The sequence below is a fragment of the Dasypus novemcinctus genome, chromosome 19 (genome assembly GCF_030445035.2).
Source record: "Dasypus novemcinctus isolate mDasNov1 chromosome 19, mDasNov1.1.hap2, whole genome shotgun sequence".
NCBI lineage: Eukaryota > Metazoa > Chordata > Mammalia > Cingulata > Dasypodidae > Dasypus > Dasypus novemcinctus.
This window is the reverse complement of record NC_080691.1, coordinates 80,559,012-80,584,628: the sequence shown is the minus strand read 5'-3', so window position 1 is coordinate 80,584,628 and position 25,617 is coordinate 80,559,012. Positions and strand designations below refer to the sequence as shown.

At 44.4% G+C, this 25,617-nt stretch overlaps 1 pseudogene; it reads right to left on the bottom strand.

Moving 5' to 3' along the window:
- Positions 1-3,193: 3,193 nt before the first annotated feature.
- LOC101441216 (structural maintenance of chromosomes protein 6-like) lies at positions 3,194-4,748 on the bottom strand (annotated as a pseudogene).
- Positions 4,749-25,617: the final 20,869 nt, after the last annotated feature.

Genomic DNA, 25,617 nt, shown 5'->3' with positions numbered 1-25,617 from the left:
CGCTGTCTTGTTCGTCTTCCTTAGGAGGTACGGGGAACCGAACCCAGGACCTCCCATCTGGTAGGCGGGAGCTCAATCACTTGAGCCACATCTGCTTCCCTGCAAGTAGTTTTTGATGAGGTAACTTCTGTTAGGTGTGGGCCACCTCAATCAGGATGAATTTTAATCCTATTCCTGGAGTCTTTTATAAGCAGAATGAAATTCAGACAGAGAGAGAGAGGAAGGCACAGGAAGCAAGAAGCTGGAATCAATGCAACCGGAAGAGCAGGGCGAGGCCAGCAGGTGCCGCCATGTGACAGAGGAGCCCAGGACCAAGGACCCCTGGCAGCCAGCCCGGAACGCCACCGATTTCGGGAAGAAAGCATCGCCTTGATGACGCCTGGACTTGGGCTTTTTCCCAGCTGCGAAACTACGAGCCAATAAATTCCTATTGTTTAAGCCAGGCCTTTGCGTGGTACTTGCCAGGGCAGCCCAGAAAAGGAAAACAGTGCCATAAAAGAGACGCTAAGTTACAACGGCTTACACGAGAGAGAGGTTTGTTTATTTCCTCACATAACATTGGGGCCAAAGTATCTGCATTGGCACAACCGAGGGGTGCTCCTGGCATCGAGCGGGTGGAGACCAGCAAAGCTGCTCAACACCCTCCAGGTCCCAGGCCAGCTCCCCCACCCCCGCAGAGAATGTTCCAGCCCAAATGTCAAGAGCGAGGAGGGGGAGAAACCCTGCCATCAGCTGATTCCAAGTCAGACCTATTTGGGTCTTGGGTCAGAATGCCTGGTTGAGCCTCAGAGGACACTCCCTGGTGAGTGCTGCGGTGTCTGAGGGAGGTCAGGGGTCCACTCTGAACTTCTGTTTTCTTGTCTCTACCCTGGACATGATGATAGCATGAGCCTCTTAAGGTGGTTGGGAGAAAGCCAAGAGAGAGTCCATTTGATGGTGGCCTGGCCAGGAGAGCACTCACATAATTTAGCTTCAAAAATGGAAATGATTTGATATTCTCTGGGCTGGTGTGTGGGTCTGGAAGCTGGAGAGGGACAGGCACGAGGGCTGATGATGGGCCAGTCCAGCACATGGAAATGAACTTGATCCTTAAGAGCTATGTTTAGGGGAGCGGATGAAGCTCAAGTGGTTGAGCGCCTGCTTCCCAAGTACGAGGTCCTGGGTTCGATCCCTGGTACCGCCGAAAAACAAACAAAACAAAATAAGCAAAAGGACCCTCACTGGGGAGCAGATGTACTCAGCAGCTGAGCACCTGCTTCCCATGCACGAGGTCCTGGGTTCAAGCCCTGGTGCCTCCTTTAAAAAAAAAAAAAGACTATGTTTAAATAGGGAATTCCAAGAGTCATATTTGCCTCCACGGGGGGTGGGGCGGGAAGGAAGAGTTTGGGTCCAGCCCCATCATCTCCCACCTCCACCCTGGCCCCTGGCCTCTGCCCTCACCTCCCATTCTGTCCTCCCCGTAGCAGCCAGAGGGCGCCTGTGAGCCTCTCAGTCAGGGCCCTCCTCTGCCTGCAGTCCTCCATGGCTCCCACTTTCCTTGGGGTAAAAGTCCAAGGCCTCCCCGCAGCCTACCACGCCCTGCACAACCTGCCTCATCCTCCCCCTTCCCTTCCCCTCCCCCACTTCCCACCCTCGCTCCGTCTGCTCCAGCCCTGGGGACCTCCCTGCTGCTCCTCCAACACTTACCTTATTTTTCATCTACTCCTGCCTCATCTATTTTAAGTGCTCAAATTTTAATTTTAATTCTTACACATTATGGTAGAAATGAACCCCAATTAAACAGATATGTACATGGGCATATGTAGAAAACTTTACGTCTGAAAAATAGTGTATGAAAGTAGACGGTTAAGGGAAGTGGATGTGACTCAAGCCATTGGGCTCCTGTCTGCCATATGGCGGTCAGGGTTCGATTCCCGGGGCCTCTTGGTGAAGGCAAGCTGGCCCACACCGGCAGGCTGGTGCAGGAGGATGATGCAACAAAAAGAGACACTGAGAGAGACGATAAGAGATGCAGCAGGGAAGTGGATTTGGCTCAACTGCTAGAGTATCTGTCTATCACATGGGCAGTCCAGGGTTCAAACCCCGGGCCTCCTGACCCAGGTGATGAGCTGGCCATGCACAGCGCTGATGCGCACTATGAGTGCCCTGCCACGCAGGGGTGTCCCCCGCATAGGCAAGTCCCATGTGCAAGGAGAGTGCCCTGTAAGGAGAGCCGCCCCACGCAAAAAAAGTGCAGCCTGCCCAGGAGTGGCGCCGCACACACGGAGAGCTGACACAGCAAGATGATACAACCAAAAGAGACGCAGATTCCCAGTGCTGCCTACAAGAAAACAAGCGGACACAGAACACGCAGCGAATGGACACTGAGAGCAGACAACTGGGAGGGGAGAAATAAATAAATAAATAAATAAATCTTTAAAAAAAAGGTACTACGAAGTTGCTTTTCTCAAAGTAAAAATAACAGTAATTTTTATTTCCTGGTTATTGTTAATTTTTTAGGTTTATTTACACATTTTGTTGTGATCATAAACATAGAGGACTTTGGTGTTTTTTTTTTAATTTTAGAAATATCTTCCATTTCTTTTTTTTATTTTTATTTTTTGTCTTTATTCATTTTTTTAATATTACATTAAAAAAATATGAGGTCCCCATATACCCCCCCACCCCCCTCACCCCACTCGTCCCCCCATAACCACAACCTCCTCCATCATCACGGGACATTCATTGCACTTGGTGAATACATCTCTGAGCACCGCTGCACCTCATGGTCAGTGGTCCACACCATAGCCCACACTCTCCCACAGTCCACCCAGTGGGCCATGGCAGGACATACAATGTCCAGCATCTGTCCCTGCAGCACCACCCAGGACAACTCCAAGTCCCGAAAACGCCCCCACATCTCATCTCTTCCTCCCATTCCCCACACCCAGCAGCCACCATGGCCACTTTCTCCACACCAATGCCACACCTTCTTTGATTACTATCCATTTCCTTTTATTTCATCAAAGAGTTCTGCGTTTTTTCCCCTTTACAAATCTGTCAGCATGAAGACAGGGCCTAGTAAGTTACAGGATCCACGTCCATTGTATTTTCTCTCGAGTCACAGGTCAGAGAGTAAAAGTAGTTCTTCGTCTTTCAGGATTAGACATTCAACGAGTTCTAATAAAAAACAAGATGCGACAAAGACCAAAAAAGAAGAAAATAATAAAGAAGGAGAGAAAACAAAAAATGGAAACCAAGAGTTCTAATCAGTTCTCATAGGCAGTGAGCTCACCCCCGGGGGAGGAAGCATGAAGTTGTCTAAATCGCTGGGAATCTGCCTCTCCGCTGCACGTCCGCTGCAGTTCTCCCGTTAGCCCTAGCCGTAGCCACTGGGACATCAGATTCTTCCGGGCATCTGAGAGGGGATTCAGCGACGGGCCACAGAGAAACAACGAAGCCAGCTGTGGAAAAAGAACGTGCACCTCCAAGACAAGCTCTGACGCCACTGAAAGCAGCTTTAGTTTCCTCTCCAGGCTCAACTGATCTAGTAAGAATTTCATTTTTCGGTCAAAATTCATTTATCCACTGTAGACCCACTGGGATGATAAATGGTCGATGTACGATTTGCATCGTAGAGTCAAACATCTTCTCGACTGCTGGTAGGTCTTGTATCTATGGGTCATTCATTATTTCTCCCAGGAATTTAATAAACCGTTTTAGTGTCCTTCCTTTATTATCCACATCATGACAGGGCTCTCTTGTTTCTTGGCAGAGCTTCGTTATTTCCTCTCCATCTCTACCACAAACAGGTTCTGCCTGTATCTTTTGTCTAATAGTTTTCTTTCTTTGTCTAGAATTGATGCTGATTTTCTTTTTTTTACTTCTATCCACTTTGGGCAGGTATGTCTTGCTTGTGCCATTTTCTCCTCCAGCTCTTTCTCTATCATATCAAGTTTGCGTGTTTTTGTGTTGTTTTTTTTTTAGGTACTGGAGCCGGGAATTGAACCCAGGACCTCTTATTTGGGGAGTTGGTGCTCAACCACTGAGCCACAGCCGCTTCCCTGAGTTGGTTTTCATTTGTTTGCTTGCTGTCTGTGTTTTGGTTGATCGCTTGTTTTTTGGAGGCTCCGGGGTCGAACCCAGGACCTCCCGTGTGGGAAGCAGGTGCCCAACCACTTGAGCCACATCTGCTCCCTCGTTTCCTTTTTTAAAAAGATTTATTTAATTTATTTATTTCTCCCCACCCCCTCATTGCTTGCACTTGCCTCGTCTATTTGTTGCGTGCTCGTCTTCCTTTTAGGAGGCACGGGGAAGGGAACTGGGGACCTCCCAGGCAGGAGGGAGGCGCCTCATCGCTTGAGCCACCCCTGCTCCCTTCGTTCCTTTTATTTGAAGTATTCAAGAGTTTTTCTGTTTTTCATAACACCGTTTCCCTAGTTTTTGGTTATCCACTTCAGAATCAGCAAGCTTTAATTCATCCTTATGCGGATCTGCTAGCTCTGACAGCGGGTTCATTTTCAATTTAATTGCATCATACTCGTTTTCTGCTTCCATTTCTAAACGCTAAAGATTCTCCGTATTTTCTTTTTGCTGCTCCGTATTTTTCTCAACCAGTTCCACCTTGTTTTTACTTTCTTGAGTTTCATCCTCCACGGTGGCAATATCTACCAACTGGCGTTCCATAGTCTCAACTCCCGAATTTCAGACAGACTCTGATTTTCACTTTTACCTCTTTCTAACCTAGTCGGCACCTTCTAAGAAATTCCTCGTTGCGCTGACGATCCTCTTCGTGTAGACAAACGTCGCAGGTTGAACGTCGGGCCTTCCGGTCGCCAGCCTCGTTCTCCGAGGGGCTTCCTCCGGAACCCACACCTCCGCCGGGAACGTGGGTCTCGCCTTGTCAGATGAGTAACACGGTCCCGCCGAAACGCGGCGCGCAGCCGCCGCGGGAGCTTCCGGGCGCGCCGCGGCGGCTTCCGGTCCGCGTGACGTCGTGAGCTCCGGAATCGCGCTTGATTTCCAGCACTGTCGCTATTCCCCGTGTCATTAGGCTGCCACGGCATCATCTATTTCTAAAGCTTCAGAGGGGAGCGAGCTGACTCCGTGGCTGAGCGCCTGCTTCGCATGTACAAGGTCCTGAGTTCGAGTCCCCGTCCCTCCTAAGAAAAAAACCAACGAACTATAAAGCTCTCAGAACTGTTGTATACTTGGGTGGATAAACAGCCCTGTGTCTTACATCATGTATCGCATTCAGAAACTCAGAAACTATTATCAGGGGCCAGGGGAGTCCCTGGTGAATAAAACCTTGTGGTACTTGATGTACACTTTTTTTAAATCTGAGATTCATAGATCACACAAAACCAGTGTACTCTTTCCACAGCATGATTTTGGCGAGAACAGGCCTGTAGAAGTCTTTTGAAGCAAGCTGGGTGTCCTGGAGATGAATGACACTCCGAGAGGACCTACAGAGAAGAGGATGTGACTCAAGCAGCTGGGCTCCCGCCTACCACATGGGAGGTCCCGGGTTCGATTCCTGGTGCCTCCTAAGGAAGACGAGCAAGACAGTGAGCTGGCACAATGGACTGGCGCAGCAAGCTGACATAACAAGATGATGCGACGAGGAGACACAGCGAGGAAACACAACGAGAGACACAACAAGCAGAGAGTGGAGGTGGCTCAAGTGATTGGGTCCTTCCCTCCCCCATGGGAGGTCCTGGGTTCGGTTCCTCCTAAAAAGAAGAGGAGGAGACACAGAGAGCACAAACAGTGGGGGAGGGGGAGGGGAGAAATAAATAAATAAAGTCTCTAAAAAATAAATACTTAAAAAAGGACCTACAGATTGATAGGTAAACTGTCCTCGTCTATAAGCACCATCTACTGCTCCAAGATGAGCTGGAACTTGAGGGCCAAATCTTTTTAGCTGATCAATTTTACTTTCTTTTTTTTTTAAAGTTTTCTCTTTTAAAAAGATGTATTTGTTTCTCTCCCCTTCCCCCCGTTGTCTGCTCTCTGTGTGCATTCGCTGTGTGTTCTTCTGCATCCGCTTGCACTATCCAGCAGCCCTGGGAAACTGCGTCTCTTTTTTGTTGTTGTTGCATCATCTCGCTGCATCAGCTCTCCGTGTGTGCAGCGCCACTCCTGGGCGGGCTGCACTCCTTGCGCGTGGGGCTTCCCTACGCGGGGACACCCCTGCGGGGCACAGCACTCCTTCCATACATCAGCACTGCCCGTGGGCCAGCTCCACACGGGTCAGGAGGCCCTGGCCCTCCCATGGGGTAGGCAGATGCTCTATCCGTTGAGTCAAATCTGCTTTCCCCTGTAGGGTCTTTATTCTTTATTCTCTCTTATAACCATGAATTTTTTTCCTTTTTTTTTTTTTTTTACTCAGGTTCCAAAGTTACTTTTTTTTCAGTTCTTCAATTATTTTTTCCCCCACATCTTTTTTTTTTTTTAAAGCAGTTTTATTGAGATATATTCAAATCCTGTTCAATCTATCCAGAGTGTATAACCAATGGCTTTTAGTATAATCACAATATTGTGCCTATAGCACCACAAAAAAATTTTAGAGCAATTTCATTACTCCAAAACAAAAAACCCCACACCTCTTAGCAGTCACCTCTCCATCCCTCTATCCTTCCCCAGCCCTACGTAGCCAGTAATCTAATTCTATCTTTATAAATTGATTTTTATTTACATTTTATTTAAATGGAATCATGCAATACACAATAATTTGTGTCTGGTTTCTTTCACTTAGCATGTTTTAAAAAATATTTTGTTTACTTATTTGTTTACTTAGTCCTTTGTAGCTGGAAGTAACCCAAGAGGATTTGGTTTCTTTTCTCCCTTCCCCCCTCTCCCCTGCAGTGTTTGCTGTCTGTGTGCATTCACTGTGTGGTCTTCTCTATCTGTTTTTCTTTTGTCTTCTCTTCTCGTCTTTCTCCTCTAAGATTCACTGGGATTCGATCCTGGAGACCTCTGTGGGGAGAGAGGTTCCCTGTCAGTTGCGCCACCTCAGTTCCTGGTCTCTGCTGCGCTTCACCTGGACTCTCCCCTCGTCTCTCTTTGTTGCGTCATCCTCTTGCTGCGTGGCTCCCCTGCATGGGCGCTGGCTCAGCACGCGGGCACTCAGCTTGCCAAGCGAGCACTGGGCTCGCCACGTCGGCACACTTTTTTTTTTAACCAGAGGCCCCAGGGATGGAGCCCGGGTCCCCCCATGCGGTAGAGGAGCCCAATCACTTGAGCCACATCCGCTTCCACTCAGCATGTTTTTTGTTTTTGTTTTTGTTTTTGCTGAGGTTCCAGAGATTGATCGGTGCTTTTTTTTCCTTTAAGATTTAGTTTATTTATTTCTCCCCACCCCCTTGTTGTTTGCATTTGCCGTGTCCGTCGTGTGCTCGTCGTCTTTTCCGGAGGCAGCGGGAACTGAACCCAGGACCTCCCGTGCGGGAGGCAGGCGCTCGATCACTTGAGCCACATCTGCTCCCATAAAATGTCAATGGTGGGGAAAACGGGCGCAGAGGGTGGTGGGTGGTAAAGATGGGACCTTGGTAGTTTCTGCTTGTGCACCTACAACTGCTCTTTAAAAATCAATGAAAATAAACAAGAAAGAAAGAACACAGGTCCCTCCCGCTACCTGCGGGAGAAATGCAGGCTGCCGCTGGCCCAGGTCATAGCCCTTTCAGCTTGCTAAAGGCTGCCGAGGCGACATACCAGGAATGGGTGGGCTTCTACAATGGGGATGTATTAGTTCATTAATTTTTGTTTTGTATTTTTTATTGTCTTTTTTTAAAAAAGATAAATAGATCACAAAAAACGTTACATTAAAAAACATGAGGTTCCCATAAACCCCACCCCCACTCCTCCCAGGTCAACAACCTCTTTCGTCATCGTGGCACATTCACTGCATTTGGTGGATACACCCTGGAGCAGTGCCACGCTGCACGGACCGCAGTTCACACTGTAGCTCACGCTCTCCCCCAGGCCATCCAGAGGGTTATGGCAGGATATTCAATGTTCTGGCATCTGTCCCTGCAATGTCATTCAGGACAGCTCCAAGTCCTGAAAATGCCCCACATCACACCTCTTCTTCCCTCTCCCTGCCCTCAGCAGCCACCATGGCCACTTTCTCCCCATCAATGCGACAATTTCTTCCATTACTAGTCACAACAGTTCCATAGTAGTCCACTCCAATCCATACTCTATTCCTCCATCCTGTGGACCCCGGGATGGTGACGTCCCCTCCACCTCTAACTCGAGAGGGGCCTTAGATCCCTCATGGCTGATGGACGGGATTCTCCTGCTTGCAGTTGGAGGCACCCCCGGTTCCCTGGTGGGATGGTTGACCATCTTCACCTCCCGGATAGCTGACCCAGGTAAGTCCAATGAACCGGGGAGCAAGAGTCGCAACTGTGCTGAGGCTCAAGGCCGAGCTGACACAGGGCCAGGCCAGAGAGTCAAGTCCTGAGCATACACCAGCCCCAGGTCCAGTAAAACTGACAGAAGAGGCAGATGTGGAGAGGTCAATCCGAGTCCAACTCATCGCAATCAGGAGCACAGATTCCAAAGCGGGGCCCATTGACAAGGCAAGGATGCATTAATTTAAGAGCTTACAGTTCTGAGGCCGTAAAAGTGTCCAGATCAAGGCTTTCCCGCCCCCTCGAGGGCCTGTGGACCAGCCCGCGTCCCTGCCAGCAGTGCTCGGTGCCCGCTCCCCACACCCGCCCTCACCTCCCCCGCGGTTCAAGTCTGAAGATGATGGCTATGTGGACCGTTCTGCACCGCCTGCCTAGCTGAAGAAGCAGTTGGAGGGGAGGGTTGAGCGCCTGCCTCCCATGGACAAGGCTATCTCCTAAAAAAATACAAAGAAGTAGCTGGAAAAATCTTGGGAGAGCTCCAGTGCTTGTTGCCCTAACACTGACGGGAGGCGGAATGAAATACGAAGATGAGGAACTGTTCATAAGACCAAGCAGGAAGCAGACTTGGCTCAATGGATAGAGCATCTGCCTACCACATGGGAGGTCCAGGGTTCAAACCCTGGGCCTCCTGACCCGTGTGGTGAGCTGGCCCATGCACAGTGCTGATGTGCGCAAGGAGTGCCCTGCCACGCAGGGGTGTCCCCGCGTAGGGGAGCCCCACGCGCAAGGAGTGCGCCCCGTAAGGAGAGCCACCCAGCATGAAAGAAAGTGCAGCCTGCCCAGGAATGGCGCCGCACACACTTCCCGTGCCCCTGAAGACAACAGAAGCGGACAAAGAAACAAGACGCAGCAAATAGACACGGAGAACAGACAACCCGGGGGGGGGGGGCGGGGTTTAAATAATATAAATAAATCTTTAAAAAATAAAAAAATTAAAAAAAATAAAGGTTTTGACAAAATGTATAATGGCCTGTATCTGTCATTGCAGTGTCATGCAGGACAATTCCAATGTCCCCCAAATGCCCCAGGTTACCCCTATTCTTCCCTCGCCCTCCCCTCAGGACCTCTGGTGCCACTGCCTTCATTTATTTTTTTGATTTTTAAAAAATTAATAGATCACAAGGAAACCGCTGCCTTTATATCAGTGTTACAAGTTCTTCCATTGGTAGACTAATAGTAAGTCTATAACAGAATAATAAGTCTATTTTAGTCCATAGTTGCACTACCCTCGCAAGTCCGTTCCTTCCTTAATTTTGAGGAGTTTTAGATGATGCTGCCCACTCTGCCCCAGATTGAGAGGGGGCTTAGATCCCATGGGGCAGACGGATGGAACTGTCTCGCTTGCAGTTGTAGATACTCTCTGCTTCTTGGGATGGGCGTTGTCCATCATCATCCTTTTGTTAGGTGTCCCAGGTGAGTCCGATGAGCTGGAGAGAAGGTGTCGGCTGCAACTCTGTTGAGATTCAGGAGTCAACCGGCATATGAACAGCCAGAAGATTTAAGTCTCTGGAACATATACTTAATGGGTAGAGTGCTAATTACAGGTTCAAATAAAAGCAGCAGAAGAATGACGTATAGGAAAATTATAGATGCGTCTAACTCTTGATACATTGGGGAGATGTTATTATCTATTCCAAGGTAAGGCCGATGGACAAGGTGCCACTTTCCTGGAATTGTCCGCCCTGCCTATCTTGTCTGATGTCTCTAGAGCCCTGAGGAGCACCTCCTGCTCGAGGCACTGGTTACTCTGGCAGTTGGTGAGATCTTCCTGAGATGTGCATAAGCATAACCCCTGGAATGACCTCCTGACTCACTTTGAAATCTCTTAGCCATAAAAACTCATTCATATTCAATATTTCCCCTTTTTGGTCTAGGTCTGCGATGGTTATGCTATTGTGTCAAATCGGCCAGGAATTGTGCCCAGTTGTTTGGTCAAGCAAGCACTGGGCTAACTGTACTACAAGGGCATTTATGGACTTTACTCACATTGACTTCACTGCAGTGGTCAATCACAGATAGCTGATTACAATTACATCAATCAGGGAAATTGCCATGAGCAATGAGTGATGCTTAACCCAATCAGCTGAATGCCTTAAAAGGGGAAGTGACCCAGCATTGAGAGAGAATTTCCCAGCTTGTCTTTGGACAGCCAACATCTCCCAGAACTCGTCAAGAACCTTCACTGGACTTGCATTGCAGCCCCTGGTTGTGGCCTTTCTGTGGAACCTGGACTTGTGCATCCCCACAGCTGTGTGAGAGACTCTTACAGAATCTCATGCCACGGACAGATATCTCTTGTTGATTCTGTTTCTCCAGAGAACCCTGACTAATACAAGGTCTTTATCCAAATGCATCACTAGTTGGCACTTGGTAAAAATCCCTCAGTGCCAGGGAGGCTTATCCCCAGGAGTCATGTCCCATGCTGGGGGGAAGGTAATGCATTTATATGCTGAGTTTGGCTAAGAGAGAGGCTGCATTTGAGCAACGAAGAGGCTTTCAGGAGGAGGCGGAGCAAGATGGCATCTGAGTGAGTGCACTTCATAATCTCTCCTGCAAAGAAGCAGCTGAGCAGGGTCAAAGTCCTACTGGACCAGGCTGTTTCGGGGGTTTGCAGGGCAGGAGGTGTCTAGACGTTGATTTGGTGACACAGTGACAGAACAGGTGCTTGCAAGAAGTAGAATTTTGGGTTTCTGACACGGAGGTCAGAAGTTGTGGGTGGCTTCTTTGGAGCTGGTGTTTCTGCGTGATGGAATTGGACTCAGAGGGGATCTCTTTTCACAAGACTTGCATGCTACTTTATTGGAATTGTAGTTGGTGCTGGGTTTAAGATATATGTAGGGGATTTGAATCTCTGGACTGATAATATGACACCCAGGCCCAGAGCCTCAACAGACTTCAGCTCCTACACTTTGATTTATTGGACTTACTCCACTCAGCTAACATGGAGTTGAAGAAGGTCAACCACCACAACATGGAGCCTAGAGTGTCTACAACTGGAAGCGGGAGGAGTGCATCCAGTACCCATATGGAATCTAAGCCCTCACTTGACATAGATGTGCAATGGACACAACCAATCCAATGTCCACAGAGAAAATGTGGAATGGGTGTGGGAACGGTAGCCATGGTGGCTGCTGGGTGTGGGGAACGGGAGGAAGAGATGAGATGTGGAGGCGTTTTCGGGACGTGGAGTTGTCCTGGATAGTGCTTCACGGACAATTACGGGACATTATAGATCCCCCCAGGGCCCAATGGATGGAACGTAAGAGAGTCTGGGCTATGATGTGGACCATTGACTATGGGGTGCAGTGATGCTCAGAGATGAACTTACCAGGTGCAATGGATGTGTCACGATGATGGGAGAGAGTGTTGCTGTGGGGGGAGTGGGGGGCGGGGGCGGTGGGGTTGAATGGGACCTCATATTTTTCATAATGTAATTTAAAAAAAATAAATAAATAATTAAAAAAAAAAAAAGAAAGTGCTGCAGGAAGTTAAAAAAAAAAAAAAAGAAGTTGTGGGTGGGACCCTTCCCCCTAGGGCTGGCGACTGCGGCGATTCCGAAACCGTTGGTTGAGGGCTGGCACTCCCAAACCCCGTGTTTACCAGATGCATGGTTCTCAGGTCCATATCCCCTAAGCCCCTGCAGCCCACACTCCACAGACTTACATACCTTGGGTCCACAATATCCCCAACTTCCCATTCCCAAATCCAATGCACCCTGAGGCCTGTCTGAGGTCCGTGATTACCCAAGCCCTCTGCTTTTTTTTCGAGCTTGGAGGAACGTACCAGCTGACTTGGGGAGAGCCTGGGAAGAAAGAAGAGGCAAATCTGCTCAGAAAGTTTATGTAAAAACAACAACTAATTAAACCCCAAGACTAGACAAAGAAGCTAAGGAACTGATTAAACCTGTCAAGATAAAATGATGACCAGACAGCAACAAAAAACTACAAACCAAACCAATAATCAGGAAAACATGGCCCAATCCAGTGAACAAACTAAAAACCAGGAAAAGGAGCAGAACATCAAACAAGTAATTAAAACTCTCAAAACATATATTAGCAACCAATTGAATTAAGTAAAGGAAGAGATTAAGAATATGAAGAAAACACTTGGAGAGAATACAGAAGAAATTGCAATCATACTCAAAAAGATAATGGATATGATGGTAATGAAAGCACAATTCAAGAAATAAAAAATACACTCTCAGCAATAACAGCAGATTAGAAGAGGCAGAGCAGAGAATTAGTGATGTGGAAGACAGTACATGTGAAATCAAACAGATAGTAGAACTGATAGATAAAAAGAAAAAATCCAGCTGGGACTTAGGAACCTGAATGACAATGCAAAACACACAAACATATGCATTATAGGCATCCCAGAAGGAGAAGAGATGGGAAAGGGGTCGGAAGGGGTGTTGGAGGAAATAATGGCTAAAATTTCCCAAATCTACTGAGGGAGATAGATGTACATGTCCAGGAAGCACAACGCACCCCAACAGCATAAATCCCAACAGGCCTATCCCAAGACATATACTTGTCAAATTATTTAATGCTCAAGACAAAGAGAAAATTCTAAAAGCAGCAAGAGAAAAGAGAACCATCACATACAAAGGAGGCTCCATAAGATTAAGTACTAATTTCTCTCCTGAAACCATGGAGGCAAGAAGGCAGTGGTATGACATAGTCAAGGTACTAAAAGAAAAAAAATTCCAACCAAGAATACTCTATCCAGCTAAGCTAGCATTCAAAAATGATGGAGAGTTCAAAATATTCACAGATAAACAAAAACTAAGAGAGTATGCCAACAAGAAACCTGCCCTTCAAGAAATACTAAGGGGCGTTCTTCAGGAAGAAAGGAAAAAACAGGAGAGGCAGAGTTGGAGGAGAGTGTAAGAGCAACTAAAAAGACAGAAAGATAAGAAGAAAACAAACGAAATATGACAAACACAAGTCCAAAGAAAATATGGCTAATATAAATAATTCCTTGAAAGTAATAACACTGAATGTCAATGGATTAAATTCACCTGTCAAAAGATGCAGAGTGGAAGATTGGATAAGGAAATATGACCCATCTATATGCTGTCTACAAGAGACACATCTTAGACCTAGGGATTCAAGAAGGCTGAAAGTGAATGGTTGGAAAACAATCTTACAAGCAAACAATAACTAAAAAAGGGCAGGAGTAGCTATATTAATATCAGACAAAATAGACTTTAAATGCAAAACAATTGTGAGACAAAGATGGACACTACATATTAGTGAAAGGATAATCTTTCAAGAATAATAAACAATCATAAACATTTATGCTCCTAACAAGGGCACCTCCAAAGACGTAAGGTAAACACTGGAAAAACTAAGTGAAAGAATAGATGCCTCTACAATTATAGTGAGGGAATTTAATACACCACTATCAACTTGGACAGAACATCTCAAAAGAGAATCAATAAAGAAACAAAAACTTTGGACAGTACATTAAAGGAACTAGGCTTAATAGAGAAATACAGAACATTACACCCAAATACAGCAGGATATACATTTTTCTCAAGTGCACATTGATCATTCTCCAAGATAGACCGTATGCTAGGCCACAAAGAAAGTCTCAATGAATCCAGAAAGATCGAAATCATACAAAATAATTTCTCTGACCACAGTGGAGTGAAGCTGGAAATCTGCAAGGGCCAGAGGCCCAGATTTTGAACCAAGATATGGAAACTAAACAGCATACTCTTAGAAAAACAGTGGGTCAAGGAGGAAATCTCAAAAGAAATTAATAACTACCTTGAAACTAATGAAAATGATAACACAATATACCAAAACTTATGGGATGCAGCAAAGGCAGTACTGAGAGGGAAATTTATAGCCATAAATTCATACATCAAAAAAGAAGAAAGAGCAAAAATTGAAGAACTAACTGCACATTTGGAGGAATTAGTAAAAAACAACAAAGTAACCCCATAGGAAGAAGAAAGAAAGAAATAACAAAGATAAGAGAGGCACTAAATGAAATAGAAAATAAGAAAGCACTTGAAAAGGTAAACAAAACCAAGAGCTGGTTCTTTGAGAAGATCAATAAAATTGACAAACCCTTAGCTAGACTAACAAAGAAAAAAAAGAGAGAAGATGCAAATACACAAAATAAGAAATGAGAAAGGAGATATCACCACTGACCCCACAGAAATAAAGACTATCATAAGAGGATACTTTGAAAAACTACATTCCATCAAGAAGGACAATTTATTTTTTAAAAAGATTTATTTATTTATTTATTTATTTATTTATTTCCCTCCCCTCCCCCCACCCCAGCTGTCTGTTCTCTGTGTCTATTTGCTGCGTCTTGTAAGAAGGACAATTTAGAGGAAATGGACAAATTCCTAGAAACACATAAGCAGCCTATATTGACGAAAGAAGAAACTGAAGTTCTCAACAAACCAATCATAAGAGAAGAGATAGAATCAGTCATTAAAAACCTTCCAACTAAGAAGAGCCCTGGGCCAGATGGCTTCACAGGTGGATGCTACAAAACATTCCGGAAAGAACTGACACCAATCCTGCTGAAACTCTTCCAAAAAATCGAAACAGAAGGAACATTGCCTAACTTATTCTATGACGCCAACATTACCCTAGTACCAAAGCCAAACAAAGACACCACAAGAAAGGAAAATTACAGATGAATTTCTCTAATGAACCTAGACGCAAAAATCCTCAACAAAATACTTGCTAATCGTATTCAACAACACATTAGACAAATTATACACCACGACCAAGTGGGATTCATTCCAGGTATGCAAGGATGGTTCAACATAAGAAAAGCAATCAATGTAATATACTATACAAACAGATTGAAGGGAAAAAATCACATGATCTTATCTATAGATGCAGAAAAAGCATTTGACAAAATACGACACCCTTTCTTGATAAAAACACTGCAAAAGATCGGAATACAAGGAAATTTTATGAACATGATAAAGGGTATATATGAAAAACCCACAACCAACGTCATTTACAATGGTGAAATCCTGAAATCTTTCCCTCTAAGATCAGGAACAAGACAAGGATGCCCACTATCACCCCTTCTATTTAACATTGTCTTAGAAGTACTTGCTCGAGCACTGAGGCAAGAACCAGATATAAAAGGCATCCAAATTTGAAAGGAAGAAGTCAAAACTTCATTATTTGCAGATGACATGATCCTATACATCAAAAACTCTGAGAAGTCTACAAGAAAGCTTCTAGAATTCATAAATGGGTTCACTAAAGTTGCAGGTTATAAGTACAATGCGCAAAAATCAGTAGCATTTCTGTACACCAATAATGAGCAATCTCAGGAGGAAATCAAGAAACAAATACGATTGGCGGTGGACTTGGCCCAGTGGTTAGGGTGTCCGTCTACCACATGGGAGGTACACGGTTCAAACCCCGGGCCTCCTTGACCCGTGTGCAGCTGACCCATGCGGAATGCTGATGTGCACAAGGAGTGCCCCGCCATGCAGGGATGTCCCCCGTGTAGGGGAGCCCCATGCACAAAGAGTGCGCCCTCTAAGGATAGCCACCCAGTGCAAAAGAAAGTGCAGCCTGCTCAGGAATGGCGCTGCCCACATGGAAAGCTGACACAACAAGATGACGCAACAAAAAGAAACAGAGATTCCCGTGCCGCTGACAACAACAGAAGCCGACAAAGAATACGCAGCAAATAGACACAGAGAACAGACAACTGGGGTAGGGGGGAGGGGAGAGAAATAAATAAATAAATAAATCTTTTAAAAAATGTTAATGGGGAAAATTTTATTAACAAAAAAGAAACAAATACAATTTACAGTAGTAAATTTAAAAAATCAAATACCTAGCAATAAACTTAACTAAAGACGTAAAAAACTTATACACTGAGAACTATACAAGACTGTTCAAGGAAATCAAAGAAGACCTAAATAAATGGAAGAATATTCCCTGTTCATGGATAGGAAGACTAACTATTATTAAGATGTCTATCCTACCAAAACTGATCTACACATTCAATGCAATCCCAATAAAAATCAGCACAGCATTCTTTAAAGAACTAGAAAAACTAGCTATGAAATTTATTTGGAAAGGAAAGAGGCCCCAAACAGCCAAAGACATATTGAAAAAAAAAATTAAATTGGAGGAATCACGCTACCTGACTTCAAAACATACTACAAAGATACAGTAGTGAAAACAGCATGGTATTGGCACAAGAATAGACACACTGACCAAGGGAACCAAATTGACAGTTCTGATATAGACCCTCATATATACAGTCATACAATATTCGATAAGGCCACCAAACCCTCTCAACTGGGAAAGAATGGCCTCTTCAACAAATGGTGCCTGGAGAACTGGATACCCATATGTAAAAGAATGAAAGAAGATTATCAATTCACACCTTATATAAAAATCAACTCAAGTTGGATCGAAGACCTAAATATAAGAGCCAAGACCAATAAAGACCTTGGAAAGCAGTGTAGGGAAGCATCTACAGGACCTTGTAATAGGAAATGGCTTCATGAACTTCACACCCAAAGCACGAGCAGCAAAACAACAAATAGATAAATGGGACTTCCTCAAAATTAAAGCCTTCTGCACCTCAAAGGAGTTTGTCAAGAAAGTAAAAAGGGAACCCACACAATGGGAGAAAATATTTGGTAACCATATATCTGATAGGAGACTTATATCCTGCGTATATAAAGAACTCCTATATCTTGAAAATAAAAAGACAAACAACCCATTTAAAAAATGGGAAAAAAATTTAAACAGACACTTCTCCAAAGAAGAAATACAAATGGCTAAAAAGCACATGAAAAAATGCTCCAAATCTGTAGCTATTAGGGAAATACAAATCAAAGCTACAACGAGATACCCTCTTACTCCCATAATATTGGCAGCTATGAAAAAAACAGTAGATTACCAATGCTGGAGAGGATGTGGAGGAATGGGAACACTCATGCACTGCTGGTGGGAATGCAGAAGGATCCAGCCATTCTGGAAGACAGTTTGGCGGTTTCTCAAAAAACTAGCTATAGATTTGCCACATGACACAGCAATTCCACTGCTGGGTATATACCCAGTAGAACTGAAAACCAGGACACAAACCGATATATGCACACCAATGTTCATAGCAGCATTGTTCACTATCGCCAAAAGTTGGAATCAACCCAAATGCCCGTCAACAGATGAATGGATCAATAAAATGTGGTATATACACACAATGGAATACTACTCAGAATTAAGAACGAATACACTACAAACACACGTGATAACATGGATGAATCTTGAGAACCTTACGTTGAGTGAAGCAACCCAGGCATTGAAGGACAAATACTACATGACCTCACTGATATGAAATAAGTAAACCAAGCTGCCTCAGAGAGCTAGAGACTGGATGATAGGCTTACAGGAAATCGGGGGGTAGAGGAAGGATGTAAGCTGACACCTACCTGGGTGAAATCTATGATAAGCTGGAGGTAAGTATTCGTACAGGGAAGGGATAAAATGGGGGCATACGGGTACCTTTGGGGGGGGCTTTGCAGGCTTGAGGGGGGCTAGGGATGGGCGGATGGGTAATATTGCCCAAGAAATTGTGGGGAGGGTGGGGCAACATATGAACATAGGAGATTGTCAGGTATGTGGTTGAGAGTATAATGCTGAGAAAACTTTTTCAAAACTATAATAAGGAAGGTTACCTGTTTAAGATGCTTAAAGGGTCAACTAGAAAATGACCTTGAATTAAAGATTCAATGCGGAACAGCAGAATATACCTGTCTACATATAATAACATGACTTCGGGAAGCGGTTTGACCTAATGTAAGGGGGAAATGGAAAGGAGAAATGAGATTATAAGGCTGTGAGTCTCTAAAAAAGAGTCTGGAGGTTGTCAGAAGGAATACCCCTATGTACAACTGAACAGAGTCTAAGAGACAGATAAGGTAGATACAACCCCAGGTATTGGTTCTTTTGAGGGATAAAGAGACCCACGGGTTCTATGGTCATGGCAGAAGGGGTTCACTGCCATGACAGATGGCCCTTCTTTGGAGCTGGTGTTTCTGCATGATGGAAATAGACTCAGAGGGGATCTCTTTTCACAAGACTTGCATGCTACTTTATTGGAATTGTAGTTGGTGCTGGGTTTAAGATATATGTAGGGGATTTGAATCTCTGGACTGATAATATGACACCCAGGCCCAGAGCCTCAACAGACTTCAGCTCCTACACTTTGACTTATTGGACTTACTCCACTCAGCTAACATGGAGTTGAAGAAGGTCAACCACCACAACATGGAGCCTAGAGTGTCTACAACTAGAAGCGGGAAGAGTGCATCCAGTACCCATGTGCAATCTAAGCCCTCACTTGACATAGGTGTGCAATGGACACAACCAATCAAATGTCCACAGAGAAAATGTGGAATGGGTGTGGGAACGGTAGCCATGGGGGCTGTTGGGTGTGGGGAACGGGAGGAAGAGATGAGATGTGGAGGCGTTTTCGGGACGTGGAGTTGTCCTGGATAGTGCTTCACGGACAATTACGGGACACTGTAGATCCCCCCAGGGCCCACTGGATGGAACGTGAGAGAGTCTGGGCTATGATGTGGACCATTGACTATGGGGTGCAGTGATGCTCAGAGATGAACTTACCAGGTGCAATGGATGTATCACGATGATGGGAGAGAGTGTTGCTGTGGGGGGAGTGGGGGGCGGGGGCGGTGGGGTTGAATGGGACCTCATATATTTTTTTTAATGTAATTTAAAAAAACAATAATAAATAAATATTAAAAAAAAAAAAAAAATAAGATGCTTAAAGGGGAGAATCTGACACAGGACAGGCTCCTAGAGAATATGTGAATGCCCATTTTGTCATAGTGGGTTATATCATTGGGCGGAGACCCATACAATGAGAGTGGAGGTATACCCACATCCTGGGGAGGACTGATGTTCTCAAACAGAGGGAATTTTATCTCTTGAGAGAAATGGTGTCTCCCAGTGGGTTAGGGCAGTCAAGCATGTCAAGCCCTCAACATTGCTACAAGTGTCTCTGAACATGGCCCTTCAACCAATGAAGACTGATTGTCACGTGGGCCCTGAGGGGAAGGGGAAAGAGGTACTGAATAGATGGAATCAGTGCAACTGTGGGGCAATGGAAGTGTTCCACAAGATCATGCAATGATGGATATAGGACAAGTTAAATTACACCAAAAATGTATAGGGGCCTATAGGCTAAAGTGTAAATCATAATGTAAAACATAAGATAAGTAAAAATTTAGAAAACTGTATAGCCTAAAGTATAAACCATAATGTAAACCCAAGTGTAACCTTGTTTGAAAGCTATTGTCTCAATATCTTTACATCAGTTGCAGTAAATATAGTATGAACATGTAAAAAGATTATTGCTGGGGAAGGGTCAAAGTGTCTTATGTTGGATATGTGGGCATACCATATATTGTATATGTGAATTACTGTGATCTAAAACTTTTGTGGGGAAGCAGACTTGGCCCAGTGGTTAGGGCATCCGTCTACCACATGGGAGGTCCGCGTTTCAAACCCTGGGCCTCCTTGACCCGTGTGGAGCTGGCCCATGCGTAATGCTGATGCATGCTAGGAGTACCGTGCCACCCAGGGGTGTCCCCGTGCAGGGGAGCCCCATGCCCAAAGAGTGTGTCCCGTAAGGAGAGCTGCCCAGCGCAAAAGAAAGTGCAGCCTGCCCAGGAATGGCGCCGCACACACGGAGAGCTGACACAGCAAGATGACGCAACAAAAAGAAACACAGATTCCCGTGCCACTGACAACAACAGAAGTGGACAAAGAAGATGCAGCAAATGGACACAGAGAACAGACAACTGGGGCGGGGGGAGAAGGGGAGAGAAATAAATAACTAAATATTTTTTAAAAATAAAAAATAAAAAAATAAAAATTTTTGAAGATAAGCTTACTAATTAGAAAAAAAAAGTAAAAGGAAGGACGTAGACACTGAGGAAGAGATGGAAGAAGTTGCCTTGCCAATGTGCATACAGGGCAACACTTATTACATTGATGGAAGGCAAAACATCAAAAACAAAGCTTTTTAATCTTTAAATGTTTTGATACCCCAATTTATTTTTACCTTAATTTTTCTAAATTAATATGTATTCTACATTTAACCTTTAAACCCATCACTATATTCCATTTTACTATTAATGGAACCTGGCAATATATGGGGCTTCATTTTCAAAGAAGTTTTGGATCACAGAGAGGTTCACCAATGGCAGGGGAGGAATACTGATGTGGGATGTTATTGATAGAGGGCACATGGTTGGGAGGGAGTTCTTCAGGGCATAGATACAGGGGACATAAAAATGTTTGGATATTTTCATAGTGGTTACAGTTAAAAATGACAACTGAGGGAGTGCTGAGTTCCTAGCCAGGGGAGCTCTATCACATTCCCTAATGGAACAGCAACAATCCCCCGAGAGCAATGGCAAAGACCAAAAAAGAAGGATGGTCCAACAATGAGCCCTTAATACTAATGACTATGCTTGTGAGCCTGTGCACCTGAAAGAAGAACTAGGCCTAGAGCTGCAGGGAGCCTAAGAATTAGCTCCTGAGAGCCTCCATGTTGCTCAAATGTGGCCAGTCTCTAAGCCAAACTCAGCATGTAAATGCATTGCTTTCCCCGCAGCATGGGACATGACTCCTGGGGATGAGCCTCCCTGGTGCCAAGGGATTACTACCAAGTACCAGCTGATGATGTAATTAGAAAACAACCTTGAATAAAAGAGTCAACTCAGACCAGCAGAATATCTCAGCCTACATGTAATATCAGGAGTTAAAAATGCTTTTTGACCTTGAATAAAAGGGGGAAATGGAAAGGACAAATGAGTTTATATGGCCATGAGTCTCCAAAAAAGAGCCAGGAGGTCATCAGAGGGATCACCCTTATGCACATCTCAGCAGAGTCCCAGAGACAGCTAAAGTAGATACAACCCCAGGTATTGGTTCTTCTGAGGGCTACAGAGACCCACAGGTTCTATGGCCATGGCAGATGGAGTTCAGTGCCATGTCAGTTGGCCCTACTTTGGAGTTTGTGTTCCTGAGTGTGATACAGTTGGACTCAGATGTGATCTTTGTTCACAAGCCTCTCCTGTTACTTTTATCGGACCTGTAGTTGGCGCTGGGGTTTAGTGTATACTCAGGGGACCTGAATCTCTGGATTCATGTACCAGCTGGGGCTTGAGCCTCAACAGACTTGCAACTCCTACCCTCTGGTTTATTGGACTTAGCCAGCTAACATGGAGGTGAAGAAGGTCAACCACCACACCAGGGAGTCAAGAGTGCCTACAGCTGAAAGCAGGAGAATTGCATCCAGCATGCATGTGGAATCTAAGCCCCCTCTCGATACAGATGTGGAGTGAACATAACCATTCCAGCATCCACAGGATGGAGGAATAGAGTATGGATTAGAGAGGACTTAATGATATTTTCTATTCATGTACTAATGTGATTAGTAATGCAAGTAAATGTAGCACTGAGATGGAGAAAGTGGCCATGGTAGCTGCTGAGGGTAGGGAATGGGAAGAAGAGATGTGATGTGGGGGCATTTTCAGGACTTGGAGTTGTCCTGGGTGTTACTGCAGGGACAGTTACTGGACATTGTGTGTCCTCCCATGGCCCACTGGGTGGCCTGGGGGAGAGTGTAAACTATAATGTGGACCAGTGACCATGAGGTGCAGCAGTGCTCAGAGATGTATTCACCAAGTGCAATGAGTGTCCCATGATGATGGAGGAGGCTGTTGTTATGGGAGGAGTGGGGTGAGGGACGTGGGGGGTATATGCGGACCTCATATTTTTTTTAATGTAACATTAAAAAAAATAAAGAAAGGGAAAAAAAAGAGGTTTTCAGGAGGTACTGCTCAGGCAATATATATTACTAGGCTAAGTTTCAATTTCACAAGAACAAGTATCTATATCAAGGACCTGGCGTATTGGTCTGTCCTCCTTTGCTAAGCACTGACTGTACTCTAGAGATTCTTGCCACTCTATGAGAGAATGTAGCAGGACTCCCCAGGACGGGAGTTCAGTATTCCATCGGCTATTGTGTGGGCATCCACATACTGAGACGATGCCCCATGACCACATGAACGCATCGCATTCCGTGAGGCATGTCCCTGGGGCCCCCTCCCCACCACTGACGCCCTGCACCAGGAGCCCACAGGACTGTTGACAAGCAGCTTTACATGCCACAGGTCTGATGAAATTGCAACCTCTGTGGGTTACAATCAGCCTATTAGGACACTTAGCAAAAACAGTCTTGCTGGTCAACTCTTTAAATGGGCTTATCATTTGTAACAATTGACCCTTCCTGAAATCACATAGTATCTAGTTATAGCTTCTTTTAATCTATTCCCATGCCAGAGTCTTGTCAATATATAAGAAATTTAGAGAGATTAGGTGCCAAAATACTCAGCACAACACTTGTATGTGTTTAGTATCATACGGAACTTAAAATCCCAGGAACGTACCCTAGACCTTATGTGGTTTATTCCTTCAGTCATTTCAAACGTTGAGAGTGGGGCCTATATGATTATTTGCCTGTTCACTTTATGTTTACTTCTCCCACATTTGTGCCAGTACACATCAGGTTTGTGCCACCATTGTGTTTGTTGGATTTTTTTTACCAAGTTTTATGGTGATTTTTTTTTTTTACTTTTAAAAAAATTTATTGAAGTATATCACTCATACATAAACATACATAAACAATAAGGAAGTAGTAATAGTTGTGAACTTATAAAACACAAATACATATATGCAGGGACATCATACCTCACCCTAACACCAATACCTTGATTATTGTGAAACATTTCTAATTAATGATGAAAAAGCATCCTACAAATATTACTACTAACCAAATGATCTTATATTTGGTTTGTTTTTCCAGTGATTTTTAAAAATATAGTAAACCTTATTTTTAAAGGGGTTTTAGATTACAGAAAAGTTACATTGCAAGTATAAGGGGCATTCCCCCCTCCTCCCCTATTAATAACATCTTCCAGTTGATTGGTGCATTTGTTACAACTGATGGACACATATTGAAGCATTGTACTAACCAAGCTCTGTAGTTTACATTGTGGTTTGTATTTAATTCCAATGCCAAAAAAATGCCCCCTCTTCCACCTATTATTTGCCTCCCCTTCCCTCAGAACCTCTGTTTATCTACTTTTATATAAATATTACATATTCTTACATTGCTATGATATTAATACATTTACTTTGTCCATCATCGCATTCCACCCTTATGGTGTCCATCATCGCATTCCACCTCATTATGGTGATTATTTGAAGTCCATCTATAAATCTCATTTTGTGAGGAGAAAACCTCCATTCTTTGAAAAACTTTCATTGCACAGAAGCACATGTGTCTTCAATGTCTCCAAACGAAAAAGCATTACAGTAAATTTAATGTTTGCACTTTGGGGTGCAACTTAACAGGGACTGCCTGACATATGGATGGGAAGGAGCTATTAGATATTTTTAGTAAAGCATTGCTTTCGCCTTGTGCAGAACACGTAGAATGTGCTCTTTAATTTAGTATATTTTAAAAGGTAGAGATGCTTTGTTATGGGAGCTACAATCATTGTTAATCGTAACATTTCTTTTCTTATATCCGTTGGAAATTGTTTACCAACTATTATTTTTGTCTGAAGTGTGATGTTTTCCTTCTCTTCCCAACCTCTTGCAAAGAAAAGTTTTCTGCTGAAAAATTCAACAGACATCTAATATTTTATATGCCTTTTGGGCTGTGTAACTTATTTGGTACTTGATAATTTGTTTTATTATGTAATTGATAAAATGGTGACGGGCACTAATTTTAGTTCAACCATATATTTATACTTCTGGGAATGTGTGGTTATAGTTCACTGGGAGAAAATAATTAGTCAGTGTTTACCAGCTTGTAAAAACCTAGTGTGAGAACTTCAACATCTAAATAAATAATGAAATGCAAATAAATAAATAAAAGAAAAACATAGGACTGTATAACAGTGAACTCTATAGTAGATGGACCATAGTCAATGGTTCATGTATAAGAATGTTCTTTCATGAGTTATAACAAATGCACGACACTAATACAAGGTGTTAACAGTAAGGTGGTATGTGGGTAAAAAATACATCTAATGTAAACTGTGGACAATAGTTAATAGCACTATTTGAATAATCTTTCTTCAATTGTAACATAGTAACTGCTGTTTAAAAAAAGGCCGATTACAGAAAAATTGCTACCATCAGAAGTAGATGTGGCTCAAGCAGTTGGGTGCTCACCTCCAACATGGGAGGTCCCGGGTTCAGTTCCTGGTGCCTCCTGAAGACGAGCAGACACATGAGCTGGCACATGAGCTGCATGAGCAGATGCAATGACCAGGCACAATGAGCAGGGGGTTGGTGTGACTCAAGCAGTTGGGCACCTGCCTCCCACTGGGGAAGTCCCAGATTCGGTTCCTGCTGCCTCCTAAAGAAAATGAGTGAGACAATGAGTAGACACAATGAGCAGAGACAATGAGCAGACACAGTGAGAAGACAATGAGCAGACAGACGAGGAAGCCTGTCTGGGGTGGGGGGTGGAATTGCTATCATCACTTGTAATAACAAATGTTTCACACCGAAGCAAAGTGTTGGTGGTGGGGTGGTAGGTGGGAATCCTGTATTTTATGAATACTTGTTTTATAAACCCACAACTTCTCTAATAAAAAAAAATACTTAAAAACAAATCAAGGGGAGCGGCTGTGGCGCAAGTGGTTGAGAGCCTGCTTCCGGGGGAGGTCCCGTGTTCCTTCCACGGTGCCTCCTAAAAATAAAACAAAAACCAACAAGCAAACAAATGAGAAAACCAACTCAGGGGAGCTGATGTGGCTCAGTGGTTGAGCTCAGTGGTTGAGGTCCCAGGTTCAACGCCCCCAGCCAGATACCTAAAAAAAAAAAAAAAATCAAGGACAAACCAGCAAGATGGCGGCAGAGTAAGGAACTCTCAGAATCAGCCCCTGCTCCACGGCAGTTTGTAAACACCCAGAGCTCTCTGGAGCTAGCTGAAGCACCTGTTTGGGGGCTTCAGGAGGCCAGAAGGGCATCCTGCAACATCCTTGAAGGAAAGGAAGGAGGAAGATGCCCATCTGCAAAGAAAACTCCTAAGTAGAGCACTCCATGCCCTGGAGGCCAGTGCCCGTCTTCCACTGGAGGCACAAGCCGCCTCCAGA